This window comes from Onychostoma macrolepis, chromosome 07 (genome assembly GCF_012432095.1).
Source record: "Onychostoma macrolepis isolate SWU-2019 chromosome 07, ASM1243209v1, whole genome shotgun sequence".
NCBI classification, from domain to species: domain Eukaryota; kingdom Metazoa; phylum Chordata; class Actinopteri; order Cypriniformes; family Cyprinidae; genus Onychostoma; species Onychostoma macrolepis.
The window spans coordinates 48,672,300-48,694,761 of NC_081161.1; the positions used below are offsets into that span (position 1 = coordinate 48,672,300).

The window sequence follows — 22,462 nt, forward strand, 5'->3', positions numbered from 1 at the left end:
TCGAATGGTGTATTGCTCTTATCTGTACGATCAAAAATGGCAGAGTAATTCAAGCTCATTTCGGCCTTATCAGGAAAATCTGCCTCAAAACGCATATATGCGTTTGTTGACCCCAGAGGGTTAAAATGTGACATCTTTGTCCTGTGGTGTGACAGTACAGGCATTACACCGGTGGACATTATCTGTCACACCATAGGATGTTTCAGCCCTTTTCTGTCAATTAATGACCTTGCTATTCAAAGCTTACTTGTCATTAGCGGTAAACAAGACACATTTGCATAATTTTCCATGATTATGTAGTTTAACATGCAGTTTTTAATTTAAGAATATAATTTAGGGGTGTCACACCAAAGGACAACAAAATGTAACACTTTTTTAGTGGTTCCAAAAAAGTTAAATATTTGAACAATTCTGAGACAAAATTGACCATGTGCACATGTCATGGGCTTGACAGGGTGCTTCAGTAACACGGCCATGAATGGTGTCCTTCAACTAATTATAGTTTTCTCTGGAATTGGCCGATTTAAAATAAGGATATGGTGTCACACCATAGGACATGGTTTTCAGAGACAAAATGTATCAAGTTCCTACGCTTTCAGAAATATATGGATGAAAAAAATGATTGCCATTTACTAAAATAGACACTTGTACAATTATGCCAGAGGTATTTATTAACATTTTTATGCTTTTCTTTTTCATTTATAAAAGTTGTAATTTTATTGAACCATGCTTGGGACAGTCACACCATATCATTCATTCATTCATTCATTCATTCATTCATTGATGATTTCATTACTGCATTGGGAACAGATGAGATTCATAGATCTGATGGCAGTTGTAATTTAAAGTATTTTTTTTAAGTAATGTTTCTTTTTCCATTGTACAAACTGTATTTTCTATCCCCAGCACCCTAACCCTACACCTAAACATACCCGCCATCACACAAAACTACAGGCATTGTTTCACTTCATTCAGTGATTTATAAGTTTGTTTCCTCATGGTGACCTAAAGAAATCTTCCTACAAGGTCAAAATTACTGGTATTACTATACTTGTGGCGATATTTGGTCCTCATAATGTAGAGAATACCAGGTACACACACAGAGAGAGAAAGAGAGAGAGAGAGAGAGAGAGAGAGACTCTCAAATCTTCACTAGTGACTATGCTGACCTTTGACATTTCAAATGTTCTGAAAAAAATGACTATTTTTGTCAGAATACATGTTGTCTTTCAAATGTCTGTCAGTGGATAAATATGGTTATTGCTGCCGGATGGTTTAATTTACAACATCTACTAGCAGCTGCATGCAGGCCAACTAAACCTGGACCCGTTGGCCAATATGGTAACTGTCTATTTAAGAAAGATGTTTTGAGTACAAAATAATACAGAATACCTGGACACTCTTTAAAATAAAGTATTTGTTGGCATGTATAGTTCTATGAAACATAATAATAATTTGTCCATGAAACCCTGATCCATTGTGCATAGGCTTCTTTGTAGTGGGTACTTTAAGCTACTGGTTTTCACACAAGGGGAAAAAAAGATGCTTAGATGTAAAAATCTGTCACTGAAAGCTTTCTTAGGGGAACCAAATTATTTCTTCTATATGGCATAGCTGAAAACTTAGAGAGTTAGAGAGTTTTTCTTTAAACTGAATGTAATGACAATCAGCTAATCATTATTGTTTTTTTTTGTTTTTTATAACTGATGTCAGATTGTTGCTGTCTGGTACAGTGTGGATGAATTAATGTTTATTTAGTTATATATAGGTGGTGAGACTTGAAACTAGGAGATAGAATAAGAGCTGATGTCATCTCATTGAGGTCTTCTCATGGCTGCACAGTGCCCTCTGCTGATCTACAATTGTCATGTCCAATAAGTGAAATGAGTCAGCACAGCCTGACAGAGACAACATTACAGGGAATACAATGGACTATTTGCTAGAAAGAGACACTACACTTAATTTACTCTAGTGAACTTACAATGGCCACCACATACACATTTCTGTGAAGTACATGAGACCATAGAATATCCCATTTGTAATTTTTGGTTTCAGAAGTGTGCTCAGAAGTGCCCTCTTTGAGGCCGCTATGTGCACTTCTGCCCAGGCCACACCAATCCGAGCTCAGCAGCATGACTTCTGCCTGACAGTCAAAGTGGCTTTACTGGACTCGGAGGAAGACCGCAAGGGTTTAGCATGCCAATAATGAATAAAACACAAATATAACAAATACATTAAATTATAAATTAAAATGCCCCATCGGGACAAGACCACAGAATCAGATAAGCTATTTGCACAATCTGACATGACTGGGGTTGGAATTGAACTGCGGTTTCGTCTGGCCAGAGGAGAAATGGCCCCCCAACTGAGCCTGCTTTCTCCCAAGGTTTTTTTCTCCATTCTGTCACAGAGGGAATTTTGGTTCCTTGCCGCTGTCGCCTCTGGCTTGCTCAGTTGGGGACACTTAATTTCTAGCGATCATTGTTAATTTGATTTCACATATACTATTTAAACTAAACTGAGCTAAACAATGACATCTCTGAATTCAATAATGAAATTATTAATTTAAATTTAATCTTATTATACATTACTGACACTCTATCCTCCAATTTGATACTGTTAAGTGCTTTGACACAATCTGTATTGTTAAAAGCGCTATATAAATAAAGGTGACTTGACTTTTCAGCAGGGCCATTGAGGGAGAAATTTACAGTATTACTCACAAACTGCAATTTCTTTTTTCTTGTGATCAAATTTTTATTTTTTATTTTTTAAATCCACAAAACAACATCCACACAAACAAACAACAGGGAAGGGGGAGCCAACAGACACACCACAATTTTAATTTTGATTTGCAACAAAAAGGACAAAACAGAATCCACGTGAGTCCACAGACCAACAACAATTGAACATTCCCAAAACATGTGGAGAAAAGTACCTGCTGATACAGTGTTACAGATATGACAGTTATAGGTCGATTGCAGTTTCATTCTAAACCTCTTGTATGGAGTAATGTATGCTCAATGTATGACGTTGAAATGGATAAGACGATGAGCCATGTTTTTAGAAGTTAAGATTAGATTGGACCACACCCTCTCCTAGTCGACCGATAAATCAAAATCTGTTAATTCAGATAGATTTAATAGAAAGAGACTTTGCAGTGTGATCATTAAGTTTACTATATATTAAAGAAACAGATGGCCAACCAGAGGGTGGTGCGATCCAATCCCATATATGATGAGAGGAAATAGGGGATGCCCAGGGATCTCCATAGGCCTTGAGAGCAGAACGTAACTGAAAAAAAAAGACAAAATATGATGATGCTGGTAAACAAAACTTAGTTCTTAGTTCTTGAAGTGAGCAGAGTCCCTGGTTATCATATAAGTCACCGCATGAGTTTCTGCCCAATGTAGACCAAGAGGGCTGGGCAAATGGTCAATTTCAACATAAAAAATTAAAATTGTGCCATAAGGGTGTGTTGTTACAAAATTTGAAAGGTCCATCAGACGTTCCACCCAAGTCCTTAGATGTAGTATTCTGGATTTTTGAAAAAGGCTTTTTGAAAGCCAAATCTTGTTTGTTTGTTTTTTTCTTTTCTCTCTCTCTCTCTCTCTCTCTGTAAAACACCTTTTTTTCTTAAATTATTTTCATATTGCATATTTCTCCTATTTAAATTTTTGTTTTGAAAGTATGGTAAATACTGGTAAAATGTACCAACAATGACATTGAAAAATATACACTTTTTGATATACCATAAAAATAACATGTAGCCCATCTGAATTATATAACATTTAGGCTATCCAAATCATAGTAGCCTACCAAAATTCTATTAACAGTATAAGTGAAATCTTATTGTAGTCTTCAAATCTGGGTACTGTCTTACATTTTAAAATCACTTATAGAGGACATTTGGTCCCATCAGGATAACATGACAGTCACAACTCATGCCGCTGTAAGCTTTTCTTTTTCTTTTGTTTTCACTCGCGATCTTTACAACACACATTACATTACATATTTCATGGCACACTCGTTTTATGCGTTTTTGGCGCCACCTATTGTTGTGGGTGTATTATTGACATGTCAAAGTCTAAACCCTGAATATAAGACGACCGCGTTTTTTCAGATGTATTTCCAAGAAGAAAAAAAACATTGTCTTATATTCAGGTCAATACGGTAAATAAAAGTATTGATGTCTGTTGAAGGGCATAGAAAAAAAGCAAAAACAAGGAACAACTGTGTATAAAATCAAAGCAGACCGCACATTACCGAGAGTGTTCTGTTGCATAAACAACAGAAACAAATGCTGTTGCATGACCAGTCCACTTCAATGCAAGACATGTCCCCAAACGCCCACTGAGCCAAAAGTGTAGTGAATGAACCTGCTCTCCATCAGCCCGAAGAATAATAATAATAACTAGATAAAAATGTTTGTCGAGACAAACTTTAGGTTGGCTTGAGAAAGCCTAATACTGAACGTTTACAGCAGTTGTAAAAGCCTGAAGTTTGAATATTTAGATAGATTAGATAGATGTTGATAACATGTTTCTAGCATGATTAGCATGTTTTTAACATGATTAGCCTGTTACTAGCATATTGGTGGCATGATTAGCATTTTGTTAGCATGACTAGCATGTCGCTATCATGTTTCTATCATGATTAGTATGTTACTAGCATGTCGCTAGCATGTTTCTAACGTGATTAACAAATGACTAGCATGTTTCTAGCTTGATTAGTATGTTGCTAGCATGATTAGCAAGTGACTCTGGGAGTTTAAATTTGAATTTTCACAGTTGGAGTTTGAATAGTATTGGCTCATCGGAACATTCCGTCAATGTAAGTCTATGGGATTTTTATGATATTTAATCTTCAGTTTTATGAAAACCATAAGTCCAATCAGTTAGAAAAGATAAAGCACACTATGTCAGATTAGTCTGAAGAGCTGGGCTGATTTTGGTGGTTCTAGCTTTAAAGCTCTAGGAAGAAGAGTGTTCAGAAATTTAGTCTAATAATAATAATAATAAGCTTAAGTAGCAGATCAGTAGGTTGGCTCTCTCTCAAGCCAACCTAGTAATAAAGAAAAATAAAGAAAATAAATCATTATTATTTATCAATCAGGCGACGAACGTACAGGGCAGGAGCAAGATTCCAAAAAGAAATCAACAAGTGTCCATGGCCACCTTGTTATTGTCCTCTTCAGGGCAGTTAGGATCACCACAGACCTCATCTTTAGTTTTCCCTCGTTAAGCTGAGAGGATGGAGACGGTAGCCGACGCCTTCCCGCTGCTTTGTAGCATGACATTTTCCTGCGTATACTTCAACGGATATGCCTTCCGAGCACCTTTCAGGATCACCAATGTGTCATGCCATCTTAGTACACGGAAGATGAGACTACGCGGCCGATCTGAGTTTTTCATTCCGTCATACACGCGATGGGCCTGGTCAATCTCGATGTCATGGCCTTTCAGGGAAGGGATCCACTTGGAAAGATTAGCTCTGAGGAAACCAGCTGAATCGGAGCTTTCTGCCCCCTCTGGCAACCCCACCAGTCGCACATTATTTCTCCTGCTCCTATCCTCAATGCTCACCATTTTTTCGGTGAGTTGCTCCAGCTGATTTCTTAAGTTTGTGACTGTCCTCCTATGCTCACGTGCAGCTGCTTGAACAGAATAGACCCGGTCACATGTTTGTTTTGCCGCGATGACTAGCTTTTCAACTTCTCTTTTACAGAATCGTTGGTCGTTTGTATATCCAAATGTAGATCACGGAGTGCTGGGGTCAGTACAGAGTCTATCTTACAGTTACATCTCTTACAGTCGAAGTCACTGCCGAATCGAGAGTACTTTGTTGCTCTTTAAGCACTAGCTTGATACCGTTAGCTATAGCAGCGTCAAGATCCTCTCTGGAGATGGTGGAATCTTTGAATTTTTTCTTTATTGGCGATTGTCCACTCTCTCTTTTCCGGCTGTCCTTGACTGCTGGGGCACTCATAATGAGCTAAATAAAGAGTGGTTCAAAATTTACTGACAGGATATATACAATTTCTGACAAAGTGAGCAGAGCGAAGGACTATCCATGCATTGCCGCTGAAGGGTCACATCATCCCCACAAACTGCAATTTCTGTCAGTGGCGTGCACAGATTGCCGGAGGGGCATGGTAGGAATCACGCTCTGGGCTCAACACAGTACAAATTATTCCCATTAGCAATACTGTTAAAATGTGAGATGTAACATTCTTTTTTTTCTTCTTTTTTTCTTTCTCCAGTTAAATTTTGTGGATTGTGTTAGGTGCTGTGGTGGGGATTTAATCCAGCATTGTCAAAGCAGTTTTTATGGTAATAGTTATGTCAGGACTACTACAGTCAAAGATAATTGACAATTAGCATAAGTTTGGATTGGGGTATGATTCTGTTCTGAGCAAGAACTTCCCGCCCAGCCTTGCAATAAACCACCCTGAACAGAAACAAAGCAATACAGTGTGTGCAGAATTATTAGGCAAGTTGATATTCTGGTCATTTTTTTTTTTCAAGAACATTTGACCAATTTCAAACCACATCAACCTTAATTATCACTACTGATTTTGTATTTAACCATTTAAAAGTGATATATATTTGTCCATGAAGGCTGAAAGTCAAAAGTTCCTTGTTTCAGGTGTGCAGAATTATTAGGCAGCTTTTCTTTTACAGATAAAATGAGCCAAAAAAGAGATTGAACTAAAGAATAAAAGTAAAAACAAAATGATTAAATGCCCATGAGAAGGATGCAATACTAATGCAATAATAGAATTAGCAAAGTTAAGGCATGACCATTGGGCAGCGAAATGCTCATTGGGTCAGCACAATCAGAAAAAAACAGGTGGAGAAGAAAAGACACGTTAACTGCAAAATAATTAAGAATTAAGGTGAAGAATTAGGTGAGAAACCATCAGGAACCATTTAGTCTCTAGCGCCATCATTTTCCAGAACTGCAACCTTCCTGGAGTTTCCAGAAGTGGAATGTGTCAGGTTCTCAGAGACATTGCTTGGGTAAAAAATTATTTAAAATGGCCCTCACTTAAGAATAGCATGCTGGAGTGTTGTGAAATACATGAAGACTAATTTTGTATAGACTTTATGGACAGATAAGTTGAGAGTGACTCTTGAAGGACCAGCATCACATCATCTTGTACCACTGTTTGAAGAATTTATCTTCCAGAATCTGGCAGTAAGTTTTGGGAGCTCATTTTAGCTCATTTCCTATCCCGAAAAGTCTGTTTTGCAGGATTGATTAAAAATGAACATTTTTTTAATTAAAAAAAAAAATTAGGTATTACGGTTTTAACTTAAATTTACAGTTAAATACCGTAATTTAATTAACTGATATAATGTTAATATACCAACCTAATGAAGTACTGATATCTGTTTTGCACCTTTGAAATACACTGATAACCACCAAATGCAGGTGGTGATGAGAAAGTCACACGATGAACCAAAGCCCATCACAAGCAGCTTTTAAATAATAACATATATAGATGGTGCACAGTATCATTCACACAAACACCAAAGACCATCATGGTGAGACTCATTAAACTTAAATTTGCAATAAACAATCATTTAACATCATTAGATGTAACATACAACCCTAATAAACATAACTGATTAGAAAAAAAAAACTAAGAACAAAGTTATTTCAAAGAAAAAAAACATCAAATTCAGACAAAATTTGAAATGCAACGCAGGGAATTCTGGGAACGTCAATTTATGTTTTTTCCCTGTAAATTGTACATTTGGGTTAGGGTTAATTGTACTTCCAAAAACGGTATTTCACCGTAAAATTGTCTGAAATGTCTATTACAGTTTTTCACCGTATATATTAGGGGAACTTAACGTTAACCATTTAACAGGTTTTTACTGTAGCATTTTCACAGTTTTTTACCGTTAAAATTACGGTCATTTTTTACAGTGAATGTATGTTACAGTGAAAGCAGAACGTTCAATCAGCACAGATATTAAATTAACTGAAACTACCAGGGGTTCATAAGGTCGGAATGCATGCATTCCAGCCAATCAGAATCAAGTATTCATACTGTGTGTGTGTGTCCCATCAGTTAAATGCGTTTAATGATATTCAAAGCAAACATCAAATAAGACCAAATGTCTTGTGTTGTGACTACAGGGGTATCAGTACTGTTGCCATGGAAACAGAGCATATAATTATGATGCTGCAATACAATTTCATAAAGCCGTGTTTCTATGAGGTAGAGATAGACAAACAGATAATAAAACATTAACTCCAGTTTATACACACAATGTGATTGACTGTTAATTTTCCCATTTTTCCTCAGTTTTGTCCTAATAACTGTTATTGTTCTTTTGTGTGCAGGCAAATATAGCCCGTTTTAAAATAGTTTTATTTAATATAGGTCTGTATTCATTTAGTTTAATCAGTATGATTTAGACTATGTTTTGCTGGCACTTGTTTTTCCCCAGTAGTACCAGTTGTTTTAGACTCTATACTGACAACTCTTTCCCTCAATGTTTTCAGTTTGTTTACCAACTGCTGTTGCTTCATGCTGATGCTGATTGTCTTTTATCGTATTTATTTTTTAAAATAAAATCTGTAATGGATTTTCCTGGATTCAATTCTGTTTTTTTTTTTTGACAAAGCCATTGTCAGCGTTATGCAAGACACGCAAACAGCTTACAAAGTATCAGAGTCCTCTGTCAAACAATACAACTATCAGGTGAATCAACAACGGGTCTTCAGATTTAGGTGTGGTTCTGGAAAATAATTTAGATCCAGTGAGAAATATGAATTCCAGCTACATGATGACAGAGTGTCTGGAACAGAGGGGATTGAATTGGACCTCAGTCTCTGTTCTGATGGACTAACAGGGAGAACTTGTGGAAGCTGAATGAGTGTAAGGATGCTCTCAAAAAAACTGGACAAAGTAGTAGATGGTCAAAGAGACATTTCACCTGAAAATTTAAATTTTGTGTTTTCTAAGAGTGTGGAGGGCTTCTTCGAAGAATCACCCAAATAAGCAGGGCTTCTAGAAAGCTACAGGTGAGTTTTTGTGTTTGTTAAGAGCTGCATCAAGAGAAATCGCCCCAGAGGAGAGTATTCAGTGTCTATTGTGAATGTATATTTTCATAACTGTTTCAGTTTATCACTATAGTATATTTTTTTTTCTCTATTTCAGTTAAGACTTAATGGTGGCACGTTCTGAAGGAACTTGATCGTTTTTTCTTCAAAAAAACGATCTGTGAGCTTGAGGATTAAAAGCTCATTGCTCGTGTTTCGTTGTTGCTGGAAATGGGTGAGAAACATTCAGAAATGTACTCACACAAAGCTTGCATAGGTTTATTTGTATGTTTATTTGATTCTGAGAAGTGTTGAATCATAATGGTTTAAATTGTGAATACAGACCAAATGCAGTGGTTGCATTAACCATTTTGGTTAAACCCTTGATATTCAACATCCTCAATGTTGTGTTGATTGTACAAACTGGAATTGATAAGAGTAAATGTGTTCTGATGCAAGTTATGCTATAGCATCATATTGTAACAGACAAGCCAGTTACTAAGTCTCTTATCTGTAGGTGTCTTCTCCAACCGCTAGGGGTGCTATGGCGCCTAAATGAGCTCCTTAAGTAGAGGTGGGTCAGTAGAGGAAGTTAGCAGAATGGCAGCAGTAGAAAGCATGGCTTGACTGCATGTGTGCTATGTCCTTGTTGGGAAATGTTCCATTTCAAGCTCAACTTAAAGTAAGGATGTTTTCTTTGTTATCTCAATCTAGCCTTGTTGATGATGTTTGATATATGCTAAGCAATTGTATATGTGTATACAAGCGATGTTGGGTTGGATGCTAAAAGGTTGATACAGTTTTTTTTTTTTTTTGTATTTTAGAAGGACCCTTTATTGGTGACTAACCACATGTTACGAGCTAAAAATGGATGTAATGCCCAGATGGATGTAAACTTGTAGCTTCTGTCTTATGGCAGTACCTGATTTGGAAAGGTCTGGGGCTTGGGAACTGTTATCGTTTGGAGTGAAGTCATCGCAAATAGTTGGAGTACTCATCGTCTGAGGGACCGCTTCAACTTTGGGCATGATTTGATAAACTATATCTCATCAAATAAGACTCTCCCACACATCCATTTGCACATTAATAAGCTGTGCAACCTAATATCTATTTCCTGTTATGCATTGATGCATGACATTATTTGTATAATGTGATTGATTTTTTTTTTTTTTCATGGTTATATAAAAAGAATAATGTGCATATATTTGGTGAGCATCTTTCCTCCTTAAACTACTGTTAGGCAAACTGAATTCCCCTGTAAGTTGTATAACTAGTTTTGTGTTGGAAAAACACGAGGCGATTTAAAAAAAAAAAATTGTCCTTCTTAAAATGTCATCTCAAATTGTCAGCAGTCCCTCTTTCCAACACCTGGCAAGGTAAGAGTCCTCCAAAGATTTGACTAAACCTCCCTTACAATGTTTACAGCATTGTGTGCAAAATGGTGACTTTACTTGGTCAACAGCTTACAATGCCTCTAAGCTCAGGTTTCAGATAGAAGGGGCGCCCCAAACCTAGTGACGAGTTAGAGATCTGTCTAGCAATGTGCGCACTAAAGAGTTTCAGGGTTCATTCATGGCTGCATTGATAACTGCTTGTTAATGTCAATATAACTCTTGTGACTGTGTGTTTGAGTTTTGAATTGATGCACTCCACATATCTGCATATTTAAACCATGCTTAAATGTCCTTTTGCTGCTCACTGTTTTTCCTCTGTCAAATATAAAGGACTCACAGCGTTCCTGTTGCACCTCTAGAAACATCAATTAGAAATGCAGCTTTTAATTGTTTGCTTTGTTCCTGTGAGGTACTGACAGTGTTAAAGATTCTCCTGGAAAATCAACAGCTGCTGAGATGATTCCTTCTGTGAGTCTTAATATCCACAACACTGTATATATTGTCTTTACTGGGTTAAACCATGTTCCCCAGAAAGCCTTTTGGTGGGAAATATGATTCTCTATTGCAGTCAATGCTAGGTAGTGGTAGAGTCAGTCACCTGCAGGTGCAAATCCATTGCTGCTGAGGTCCGATATCAGACACAGATATCAGGAGACAGCTGCTGTCAGCTCATCTTTGGCTGGACTGAGACCTTGATTCTACCAGAGGACATGACTTCACTTTCTTCCAGACCACACAGCAAACAAGTACGTTTGCTTTCTGTAAAATCTGGAGAAATCTCCAAAAAATTTGGAGAATATTGCTTCAGTTTGTCATTTTGAGCTGGATTCAACCAGACACTGATGCCCTCTTCTGTCTCACAAATTCACCTTGAACAGATTTTCTTTAAATACCTGGAAATTTGCTCTTATGCATTTCGTTTGAGTTTTGTGGTTTACATTTAACCCTGATGTCTAATACTGTCTTCCAGGTGAGCTGGACCCCTCACGGTTTAAAAAAAAAAAGTCAACTTAAAACCTCCTACAAAAACAAGTTGAGAGAATGCAAAAAATCTGCTGTAGCTGGCTTTTTTGGCCTTTGAACTCATGAAATATTGAGGTTTCTTCTGTAAACTCGAAATTTTCTCTTTTGAACTGACTGAAGCTCAAATTGGATTCAGTAATGAGACAAATTAGGTGTAGTGACGTCTTTAATATGTTCACTAAAGCTGTAGGGATGGCTGAGCATTGGTGCGTTCACTTAATAAATCAAAACTAACCTATTTCTTCTGTTCTTATCAGTGCACTGTATTTTATGTATTCTTAACTGTTTTAATTTAATTTTAAATGAACTTAAATTTCAATTCCTGGCTTTATTGTTATGAGAATTATGAATATTTTAATTAATTCTATGCAAAGCACTATGAATTACTTGGGTAAAGTTGGCTTTATATTCGCACATTCACAACATTTCCGCGTTCAACAACTTTCTAATGTGTGCAAAAAATGTTTCTTTTGCAAATTCTAATCAGCGACATCGTTGTCAACCTACTACCTTTTCACAATCGAACAAAATGGCCAAGTATTGTTTTAATGGCATATTTACTTGCGAATGTCCGCTGAATGTCCAATGTACAGCGGTAAGCAAGATAGGGACCATCTAAAAAGTTATATATTTTTTTAATTGTGTGCAAAGAGACAATTACTTGTATCACAAATATCACTCACATTATGCCTTCTAATGCTCCTTTAGCAACAATAAAAAAATTTTTTTTTTTAAAACTGCAATATAATTATGCTGTTTGAAGAGACGGTTTTAGGAAGTGACAATGAACTTCTACATGAAGTGTAGTTTTTGTAACAATACATGCAACTGAGAAATCATGTGTAATTTCCTGAACATAGTTAATGTCCAATTTAAATTTATAATACTTATTTCTTTGCCTCAAAATGAGCAAGAACTGTGTTGGTGTTAATGATGACATATGATTTATTTCTATAGGTTTTGAAATCATGGGTCAACTGCTCCAAAGCAAGTTGGAACATCTTGTCTGGACCCTACAGAACACACTGCAGCCCGTCTTGCTGTTTTATTCTCACCTGTTTTTTTTTTTGTTTTTTCTGGTTTTAAGTGTGCTAAACACTTAACATTGTAACAGTGTTCTCCAAGTGTTGAGATGAATTGCTAAAATAACTTTTGTTTTCCTGTTGTATGAAATATTTATTTAACATTACACTCTGACAATATCACAATTCATGTGCATTGATTGTTTACAATCCTGCAGAAATATCACTGTCCATGGCACTGAATCCATCAGATTCTTGACAAGAACTCAGAAAGCATGACACCAAACAGGTTGCTTATTTTGGGTCAACATTTCATAAAGTAATGGCTAAACTTTCTTTAAGATGTTTTATAAATAAATTGTGCCTCACTCACATATTCTACAATTGTTTTCTTTACATGTGTAATTTCTACCAATGTTGTATTCAAAGTTTTTCTTCATTGAGACACCTTACAGTTGAATAACTTTTGAAAAGAGGCTCACACTGTTCCAAAACAAGTTGTTAAATACTTATCAGACCTTGTACAACATAGCAGAACTCTTTAAAGGACAAGAAATCGCTCTAAATTATACTTTTCCCACATCTCTCTATTCGATGGGTGCGTACATTGAGACACCTTCCAGTTGGATAACTTATCATATTTCATCTCATTCACACTGGTGTTTTTCCCTCAGCATTTAGACAGGTTCGTATCACCCCACTACTTAAGAAACCCACTCTTAACCCAACTCTTTTAAAGAACTCTTTTCCCTTCTTTTTTTTCATTGCAAAAACTCTTGAACGAGTTGTGTTCAACCAAGTCTCTGCCTTTCTCACACAGAACAACCTCCTCGACAGCAACCAGTCTGGTTTCAGAAGTGGACATTAAACCGAGACTGCCTTGCTCTCAGTTGTTGAAGCCCTAAGACTGGCAAGAGCGGTTTCCAAATCTCCATTACTTAATTAGCTGGATCTGTCCACTGCTTTTGATATGGTCAATCACCAGATCCTCCTGTCAACCTTATTGGCAAAGGACATCTCAGGAATCGCACTCCAGTGGTTTGACAATTACCTTTCAGACAGGTCCTTCAAGGTATCTTAGAGGGGTGAGGTGTCCAAGTTGCAACATCTAGCTGCTGGGGTGCCTCAGGGCTCAGTTCTTGGACCACTTATCTTCTCTTTCTACATGGAATCACTGTCTACATTTTGTCATTCAGAAACATGGCTTTTCATATCACTGCTATGCTGATGACACTCAACTCTACCTCTCATTCCATCCTGATGATCTGATGATAGCTGCTTGCATCTCAGCTTGTCTAAGAGACATTTCTTGCTGGATGAAGGACCATCACCTTCAACTCAACCTTGCCAAGAGAGAACAGCTTGTGGTTCCATCAAACCAATCACTTCATCACAATTTCACCATCCAGTTAGACACATCAACCATCACTCCTTCAAAAACAGCCAGAAACCTTGGAGTTGTGATTGATGATCAGCTCACTTTCTCAGACCACATTGCTAAAACTACCCGGTCCTGCAGATTTGCTTTATTCAACATTAGCAAGATCAGGCTCGCTCTTTTGGAACATGCAACACAACTCCTTGCTCAAGCTCTTGTTCTGTCGAGGCTGGACTATTGCAATGCTCTCTTGGCAGGTCTTCCAGACAGTTCTATTAAACCTGTACAATTAATCCAGAACATGACAGCAAGATTAATTTTTAATGACCCGAAAAGAACACGTCACACCTCTGTTCATCAATTTGCACTGGCTACCAATAGCTGCTCACATAAAATTTAAGACATTGATGTTTGCCTACAAAACCACCACTGGCTCGGCACCCCTTTACCTAAATTCACTACTTCAGACTTACGTACCCTCTAGAAGTTTGCGTTCTGCAAGTGAACGACACATTATTGTGCCATCCCAAAGAGGCACTAAATCACTTTCACAGACTTTTACATTAACTGTTCCCTGCTGGTGGAATGACCTGCCCAACTCAATTTGAGCAGCTGAGTCCTTAGCCATCTTCAAGAAGCAGCTAAAAACACATCTCGTCCATCTATATTTGACCCTGTAACTCTAACACACTCTATTCCAGATCTATCTATCTATCTACACAGTGTATATGTATATATATACTGTATGTATATAAAAAACACACACCTTGTTATGTGTATTAATTTAGAGTGATTGTCGTCCATTTGATTGCATAGACACTATTTAAACTAAACTGAGCTAGACAATGACATCTCTGAATTCAGTAATGAAATGCCTTTAACTGAAAATTGAGTATTTAATCTCATCATTATACATTACTGACACTCTATCCTCCAATTTGATACTGTTAAGTGCTTTGACACAATCTGTATTGTTAAAAGCGCTATATAAATAAAGGTGACTTGACTTGACGTATACTGCATTAGGCTAATGCTCTTTTGTTGGTTTTGATTGCTTCTATTGTCTTCACTTGTAAGTTGCTTTGGATAAAAGTGTTTGCTAAATGATTAAACATAAATATGTGGTTTGTTTACATAAACATTGTGTTCACAATGATCTTTCATTTTTTATTAATTATCAACAGCATATACTAACGTGATAATCAAAAATGTTCTCACTATACATTTACATGTAAATAGTCAAACAACACGGAGCACACACAATCTCAAAGTTTTGCTGTCCATCCTGAACCTAACCACAGGCTCTACTCTTCACGACAACGGTAACACTACAAAACCAACATAACAAACTTCTGTAAATCATGAAACTGGGAAGTGGATTTCTAGTTCCCAGCATGCTTTGCATAGGGCTAGATCAGGAGTGTAAATCTGTAAATTAAGTACTGCTTAATGTGTTTTTTAGTAAAGGGAAAGACTTTTTAAAGTTTGTTGTTCAGCTATTTTTGACATTTAAAAGAGTTTTTGTTTATGCCAATTTTTGAGGTTACCATTATTGTGAAGTGTAGGCCTTGTGGTTAGGCTATGGCTACATGAACTAAAATGGTTGTTCTCAATGAGCTGATAATGTTGTTTGATTTGTTTTAGCTCATTTGCAGGCTGCAAAAGTTTAATGTAAGAGCAAGTTTTATGTTGATTGTTTGTTCTTATGAGTATGACTAAAATACATCAATTTAAAGCCAATCACATGACTTGTATGGTCAGCATTTCTACTCTTCACAGTTATATAACACTTATGTGCTTATAGTAGCTACTGATAGTATAATGACTACAGACCTGTTGCTTTAACGTCTGTGGTCATGAAGTCATTTGAGAGACTGGTGTTGGCCCACCTGAAGGACATTACAGGACCCTTGCTGGACCCCCTACAGTTTGCTTACCGAGCAAACAGATCTGTGGATGATGCAGTTAATATGGGACTGCACTACATCCTGCAACATCTGGACAAACCAGGGACTTATGCAAGGATCTTGTTTGTGGACTTCAGCTCCGCTTTCAACACCATCATCCCGGACACCCTTCAGAAGAAACTGACACAGCTCTCTGTACCCACCTCCATCTGTCAATGGATTACCAGCTTCCTGACAGACAGGCAGCAGCTAGTGAGGCTGGGAAAACACACATCCAGCACCTGGACCATCAGCACTGGAGCTCCTCAGGGCTGCGTTCTCTCCCCACTACTCTTCTCCCTCTACACAAATGACTGCACCTCTAAAGACCCCTCTGTCAAGCTCCTGAAGTTTGCAGATTTGTGTGTGTGCCTACAGTTTACCATGCATTATTGAACTTTTATTCATACACTGTCATCAGAACACTATTTGACCAATTTATCAAATAATACAGCCTAAAAAATAAAACAATGCACATGTTTCTTTAATAATAATAAAAAAAAATAAAAAAATAAAACTCTTTACTTTCGTTACCACTCAATTGCAATTGGTTGTTTCACCTGGTTGCTTACATCATGATTGGTTAATCTGACTGTTATCCATGAAACGGGCCAATGACAAAAGTGCACGCCTTCTTACTAGTAAATTTTAAAATACGTCAGTGTGGTGATGTGTTTGACTGCGAGATTACTCGGTCAGTTCCGGTTATGTGCCTGTTAAAGTCTTATTTTAAATTAATTTGAGTTGTGGCATGTCAATGAAGAACAGAAGCTGGAGTGTGAACAGAGGAAGGGGCAGACTGGATGTGGTCCTGCAAACATGGCGATATCAGGTAACAAAACATTTTTCAGTCAAACCATAGTAAAGTTATGTTTTGTGTACATAATTTATGTGAGAGAGAAGAAATCAAAGTGAGAGTCTATAATTGCGATTAGCGTATTAGCGCTGGCAAGTAAGTTATGTATTTCAATGCAGCGTCTGAGTTTGTATTAATGTCAGCTAAATTAGTTTAAAACTCAAACTCGTGAGAAGTAAAGGAACATCGGAATAAGTAAAGTGAATGAGAAAACAATTTACACTCAGAAACACTGGAATCTATAGGATAGTTGAGAAATGTTATATATGTTGTGTCGATGACCGTTTCTGAGTAATTTTTTTGTCTTTACACCTCTTCAAATACTGATAACGGCTAATGATAAGATATTGGTTTACATTTATAATCAAGCACACGTTTTTCAGGGAAAACAGGCACCCAACACAGAGACTACAGTAAGATGTTATTCAGTTTTAACCATTTCTAGACCTCACATTGGGATTAATATCTGTAGTATTAAGTATGATTCTAATCATTATAAGTACATTTGTAAGACATTTCCCCTCCTGTTGTCTTTCTTCCTCTGAGGTGGCACAAAGAAAGAGAAATAGAACTTGTCACCATCATCAGTCCTTTATTTCATTCACTGGGGAACATCACAACCTTCAGATGTGTCTTATCAGGATAAATGCAGCTGCAGGGAAAATTATTTGAAGGTAGGTTTGATTGTGGTGTACAAATTGGCTTTTTGTTTAAGCTACAGTTGTGTTTACCTTGCTATGATATCTATGGAAAGGGTCCATTTTTGTGAATCCTCTTTGTCTTTCTTTTGGGGATTCACATTTTTCTGATGAGATTGTCATGCATTAGGTTTATGTTTAAATTTTCAATCATTACTAACAGTTTCAAAGCTGACAATTTATGTTGTCTAAATGGCGCCTAATGGCAAATGGCAGTACAATTTAATTACATTTTAAGATTGTTTAAAGGAATGGTGAAAAAAATAAAAATAAAAAATCGTTCTTTTTAAGGACTCGTCAGCCCCATCCTACTCCAGATTCACCAAGGATCCAGCTGAAGCCCCGTTCACACTACAAGCGACACGCAACGACAAAGCAACACGATCCCATTCATTTCAATGGAGAGCTGGCGATTTCCGGCAACAGAGGCCGTTGGCGACTGGATTAGATTAGATTAGATTAGATTCAACTTTATTGTCATTACACAAGTACAGGTACAGGGCAACGAAATGCAGTTTAGGTCTAACCAGAAGTGCAATAGTAGCAAGTGCAGTATATACAATGGTTGAATAAGTGCAGGACAAGGATATGTACTGAGTATATGTATAAATATATATAGAAAGATGGTTATTAATATAAACATAATTTACAGGTGAATATGTATAGTGAATAAATATACAGAAATTACAAGTGAATATGTATAGTGAATAAATGTACAGAATTTACAGGTGAATATGTATAGTGAATAAATATACAGAATTTACAGGTGAATGTGTATAGTGAATAAATATACAGATGGCTATTACTATAGGCAGAATTTACAGGTGATATGTACTATCAATATAATATATATACAGATGACTGTTACTATAAACAAGGTGTAAAAGTGCAGTGGAAGTGATTAACTGTACAAAATATTAATGTAAGCATTGATAATGTAACAACAGTCGGCAGTGCAAATGAGCATAGTCCAATTTAGGTATGGTAGTGCAAGATACAAAAGTAAACAGTTGTTACTGTGATAAATATTTACATTCAGTAGTGCAAATAAGGCAGATGTGAGGTAGGAGAGAAGAGTTAATAATATATGAGGAAGTGGATCAACGGGGTAGAGTTCAGTAAAGAGACAGCTCTGGGGAAGAAACTGTTCTTTAGTCTGCTGGTCCTGGTCCGGAGGCACCTGAAACGCCTGCCGGAGGGCAGGAGAGAAAACAGTCTGTGGGCTGGGTGAGAGGAGTCCTTAAGGATGCTGCGAGCTCGATGCAGACAGCGTTTCCTCTGGATGTGTTCGATGGCAGGTAGTGGAGTCCCTGTGATGCGCTGGGCAGTTTTCACCACCGTTGCAGTGCCTTGCGCTCCGCAACAGAGCAGCTCCCATACCATACTGTGACACAGTTGGTCAGGATGCTTTCTATTGCGCAGCGATAGAAGTTCACCAGGATAGCTGAGGAGAGCTGATTCTTCCTCAGTGTCCTCAGAAAGAAGAGGCGCTGGTGAGCCTTCTTGACCAGGCTGGAGGTGTTGGTTTTCCACAACATGTCCGCCGAGATGTGGATCCCCAGGAACTTGAAACTGGAGACACGCTCAACAGCCATTCCATTGATGTGGATGGTGTCGTGTGTCTCTTGACTCCTTCCTGAAGTCCACGATGAGCTCCTTCGTTTTGGTGGTGTTGAGGAGCAGGTTATTTTCAGTGCACCATGTGGCCAGGTGCTGGATCTCCTCCCTATAGGCAGTCTCATCGTTGTTACTGATGAGGCCAATCACCGTGGTGTCGTCTGCAAACTTGACGATGGAATTAGATCCATACACAGGCTTGCAGTCAGAGGTGAAGAGGGAGTAGAGAAACGGGCTTAGCACACAGCCCTGTGGTACACCAGTGTTAAGTGTGATGGATGTGGAGGAGGTGAATCCTGATCGAACATTCTGGGGTCTGTTGGTCAGGAAGTCCAAAATCCAGTTACACATTGAGGTATTGATGCCTAGGTCTCCAAGTTTGGCTATTAACTTGGTTGGGATGACAGTGTTGAATGCTGAGCTGAAGTCAACAAACAGCATACGTGCATAAGTGTTCTTATTGTCCAGGTGAGTGAGCACAGAGTGCAGTGCCATGGAAACTGCGTCCTCTGTGCTCCTATTGCTACGGTAGGCAAACTGGTGTGAGTCCAATGTGGATGGTAGAGAGTCTTTTAGGTGTTCCAGGACCAGCCGCTCAAAGCACTTCATGACGATGGGTGTGAGTGCTACAGGGCGGTAGTCATTAGGGCACCTCGGACTAGAGTGTTTTGGCACTGGCACAATGGAAGTGCATTTAAAGCATGTTGGTACGGCTGCTTGGGCAAGAGACAGGTTGAAAATGTCTGTAAAACCCCAGCGAGCTGCTCCGCACATGCCCTGAGAACACGACCAGGGATGTTGTCTGGTCCAGCAGCCTTGTGCGCGCTGATCCGGTTCAGTTCCTTGCAGACATCTGTGGAGGAGAGTATGATTGGTGGGTGGTCATCTGAGGGATTGAGCTTGGTGGCAGTTTCTCTGTTGTCTCTTTCAAAGCGAGCATAAAAGTAATTTAGCTCGTTCAGGAAGTTGACATCAGTGGCTGCGGGGTGGAGTGGGTGGGTTTGTAGTCACTGATGGCCTGAATGCCCTGCCACATGCGCCGAGGGTCAGAGTTGGAAAAGTGTCCCTCTATCTTTAGCTTGTAGCAGTGCTTGGCCTTTTGATGCCCCTCTTCAGGTTTGCTCTGGATGTGCTGTAGGCTTGTGCATCTCCTGATCTGAAGGCAGTGTTGCGTGACTTCAACAGGAGTCGCACTTCCTTGTTCATCCAAGGCTTCTGATTTGGATATGTGGTGATCTGTTTCTGGGTTGTAACACTGTCAATGGTGATATTGATATGATCCAATACAGAGGAGGTGTAAGAGTCAATGTCTGTGTGAGCGCCACTGGTGGCTTGAGAAGCAAACATACTCCAGTCTGTGTGTAGAAACCTTTCCTGGAGTGTGGAATCTGCCCCCGCAGGCCACACTTTGATGGTCTTCACTGATGGCTTCACACGGTTGATGAGGGGTGCATATTTGGGGGTGAGGAACAAAGAAAGGTGATCTGACTGTCCCAGGTGGGGAGGGGTGTCGCAACGTAAGCTCCAGCCATGTTTGTGTAAACATGGTCTAAGGTTTTGTTTCCTCTGGTGTGACAGGAAACATGCTGGTGAAACTTGGGTAGCACTGACTTTAAGTTTGAGTGATTAAAGTCACCTGCAACAATAAAAGCCGCTTCCGGTGTTCAGTCTGTTGTTTACTGATGGCTGCGTGAAGTTCTTTCATAGCAAGCTTGGCATCAGCATCCGGGGGAATATAGGCTGCAGTTATAATGGTGGAAGTGAACTCCCGCGGTAGATAAAACGGTCTACATTTAACCATGAGAAACTCAAGGTTAGCTGAACAATGACTCCCAACAATAGCAGAGTTTGTGCACCAAGCTTTGTTAATGTAAATGCACAATCCACCACCTCTGGTCTTACCGGAGCCATCTAATGTTCTATCCGCCCGAGTGTGTGGCGTCCGCTAGCTCAATAGCGGTGTCCGTATTCCGCTGTTTAACCAGGTTTCCGTGAAGATTAGGACGTTACAGTTCAAAAGTTTCTTGCTGTGTGTGATGCTGAGTCGAATCTCCTCCATTTTGTTCACTAGCGACCGTACATTGGCAAGGAAAATGCTGGGTAAAGAGAGCCGGTGTGGTGTTAGCCTTAGCTTAGCTCTTAGTCCTCCGCGCTTCCCCCGCCTTTGTTTACGATCTCGACGCCGCCTGCGAGCACTTCCGCCCGGCCGGGTAGGGTGCATAGCCTCGGTGTCCTAGCGATCTCAGGAAGGAGTCAAGATTGTCCATAAAAGTGTCGGAAATTGCAAACCGATATCCAAAAGCTCACAACGGGTGTACGATGTAAAGGCACAACTGTTCTGCACGAACAGGCCGAGATGAGTAAGAAAATACCGCAAAATTGCAAAATCTGGAGAGACCCAGAGCCTCGCGATGTACTCGCGCCGCCATCTTGGGTAAAGAATGGATGGGGCGTGTCCAGCGACGCGACAAAGTACAGAATCATTCAACTTTATGCAAATGAAGAGCGACTTTCGGGAGCAATAGCCAATAGGAAAGAAGACGGTAGAGCTCATGTGATCGTTCTCCTTTCAGCCGTAGATAAACATACACAATGGAAAAAAGTAGGCTCTGCTTCTCATTCATATTTGTTTGTATGTACGGATTTAATTTATATTTATATTATATTATATTTAGTCTATTGCCTCCCAAATGTTTTTATTTAGCTGCAAGAAACCTGATTCGCTGTGAAGGCAACCAGTAGTGAGAACGCCCGCTAGCAACCTCATCGCCAGCCCCTGTGACCACAGCTTCATTACTGGCCATTTGGAGGAGGATTGTCCTTTATCTGCTACACTGCACTGCCACTTCTGGTATGGATTCACAGACCTTTTGTGAAATGTGAGATGTTTCCTTAAAGGGACAGTTCACCCCAAAATGAAAGTTCTACCATCATTTACCCTTCAGCACCCTTATGTTTTTTCAAACCTGTATGAAGTTCTTATCTTTTGTCTTCAACAGAAGAATTTTGAAGAATGTTGATAACCAAACAGTTCATAGTAGCCATTGACTTCCATATAGTAGGAAAAAAAAATTACTGTGGAAATCAATGGGGCCCGTTAACTGTCTAGTTACCAGCGTTTGGAACAACATAAGGGTGAGTGAACGATGACAGAATTTTCATTTTTGAATGAAATATCCCTTTAATACAATGTATAATTATGATTCTGGATTAAAAGTGTTATGTTTCTCTACAAATATTATCATATATTAGAAATATATGGGGACACATATACAGTGCCTTGTGGAAAAAAAAAATCACATTTTGTTATGCTGCTGCCTTATGTTAAACTGCTTTAAATTACTTTTTTCCACATCAATCTACACCCCATACACCATACTGACAAAGCAAAAACAGAATTGTCACAACTTCGTAAATGTATTAAAAATAAAAAACTGACATAAGTATTCATACCCTTAACTAAATATT

The 22,462-nt window shown here is 38.6% G+C and overlaps 1 long non-coding RNA gene across 1 annotated transcript; it reads left to right on the forward strand.

The window, feature by feature from the left end:
• Nucleotides 1-16,608: 16,608 nt before the first annotated feature.
• LOC131544910 (uncharacterized) lies at nucleotides 16,609-17,811 on the forward strand. The gene is made up of 3 exons (XR_009272272.1): nucleotides 16,609-16,655; nucleotides 17,226-17,353; nucleotides 17,669-17,811. It is a non-coding gene; the product is annotated as an uncharacterized LOC131544910 (long non-coding RNA).
• The last annotated feature ends 4,651 nt before the right edge of the window (nucleotides 17,812-22,462 follow it).